Source organism: Trematomus bernacchii, unplaced genomic scaffold, assembly GCF_902827165.1.
Source record: "Trematomus bernacchii unplaced genomic scaffold, fTreBer1.1, whole genome shotgun sequence".
Classification (NCBI taxonomy): Eukaryota; Metazoa; Chordata; class Actinopteri; order Perciformes; family Nototheniidae; genus Trematomus; species Trematomus bernacchii.
Genome location: NW_022987683.1, coordinates 687,196 through 689,432, shown reverse-complemented (window position 1 = coordinate 689,432; position 2,237 = coordinate 687,196).

Sequence of the window (2,237 nt, the reverse complement as noted above, 5' to 3'; positions counted from 1 at the left end):
TGAACTGGATACACCAACATATCATTACTTTTTATGTTGGTGTTGCTTGATAACTTAGCATTATCATTTATTCAGGTTTTCTGACCACCTGTCAAATGTTAGTCCAATTTTTTTTGTTTCTGTTTTTGGTCTCCACCTACTGCAGAAGGATATATCCGGATCTTTAGCTGCTAAATAGTCCACTGTGTTCACCAGCTATTTGCTAAGCAGGTGGGTTTTTAGAGCTACTTTGTTGGAAACAGCTGCTGACGCTGCTGTAGCCCCAAACAACTCTACAACAGCAGTGAGAGTGAACCAAAAGTGTGAATTTGTGGGCCTTACAACAACACAATAATCTGAAACTCACTATAAACATCCATAAAGCCGATGGGGGCTTCAGAATTGGGTGATCATTTCTTATTAACTTCATCATGGTTTTCTTTGAGATACATTGTTACTATGGAATATTGGTGATAGCTTTATCAAGGCATCAACAGAGTTTATACATTTCATGGCAATCTATCCAATATTTCTTGAGACATTTTTGTTTGGAGCAATAGCTAATATGAGATCCATCAAAAACTATTGAATTATTGGATCTGTTATCATCAGTATTTATCAGAAACAAATAATTAAACACCTCAACCTAAGGACAAAGCATATTAATCTGACACAAATTCAAGTAGTTTAAACTTTAAACCTGGGCTAACATGAGGCTGAAATAAAATAAACATTAAATTGTGGACAGTCACATCTGTAACACAATCCAGAGAATTCCTCGCTTCATAATCTGTTTAATAGGCATCAACAGATTGCTGCTGTCAGTGCCTGCATGTGGTTTGGGGTTTTAATTAAAAAAATGTAAATGATATGTGTGTTTGTACCAAAAACATCTGCGCCAAAAATAACTGATGACAGACAATGGCTAAATATTTCGAAAATGTCAGGAACCGCCTGGGGACTCGACCAGATATTACATTATGTCCTCAGCATACGCACTGCTTCAGATTTTAAATACCAGTAGCATGAAACCTTCTGGAGAGCTTTAACTGTTGCAATCTGAAGATTTATTCAAAGAAATAAACTTTTCCCCAGTTCCCTTTAAGATTGCAACCTGTTTGAAAATAACACTTTTGAGTTTGGATTAAGGAATTTACGGATCATCAGTTTTTTAACTCTCCAAATAACGAGCATGCTATTTCACCTAGAATTATTACGCAGACGCAGACACAACATGAATCTGCATCACAGATGATGATGTAAGACTAAATCTACATTGTCATGATATAGACTAGAGAGTCCTGAAATATATATATATTTTATTTTTGGGAGTAACTCTAGCAGCGTATAGACAATTAAGAGAAAGTGATGGACAACATTATTTAATTTATAAGGGAAGTGTCCATCAGATCAGGGGTGTCCAAACGACAGCCCGTTGTCTACTTTGAATTGGCCCTCAGCAATTTCAATAAGTACAATGGAATATGGCCCACACGTGAAACTTGTGCTTTTCTTATTTTTTCTTCCTAAATATATATGTAAACATATATTATACAGTAATATTCTTGTGTTAAGAAGCCCACTTTCAAATAAATGCGGACACTCCTGATCTAGATCATTGGCAAGAGAAACGTGCATTTCGACCCCGACCTTTGACCTTTTTAAGGAGATATTGAGTGGTAGAGCTGGACTGTCCGGAAACAAGAATCAGCTTTATTATTATTACTATGTCAGTTAGGAAATGTATTACATTCAATCAAATTTTACTGATATAGCCAAATATTTAAAATGACTATCTGTAAAACATACAGTAAATGAATGGTGGAATAAATGTAAGAAATGGTGGAATAAATGTAAGAAACCTCAGGGAGAGCAACAGAAGGCAGAACACTTAACCAGGTTTTTACTTTATTCGGTTTCTATTTCATTTATTTAAGGTTAAGAGCTAATTTGATTACATAATTGGTTGCTACAAGTCAATAGTAAAAGCCTCCATTAAAATGTGCAGAGTCAATGTTGTGATACTTACAGCATGCGTTTGTCAGCCTGGAGCATCCTCTAACTGTGAGAGGGCAGAAATGTCTCGGTACAAACAGTCTTAGAGCGCCCTCTGTTGGACTTCATGTGTGTTGCAGGTTAAGTAAGGCACTATACAATTATTTACAGAGTATATAAAGGGGTCTTCTTCCAATCATCCCCTCTCATTGAATATAATGAATATAAATAAATCATGCAAAATGATTTACTCCCACACCATG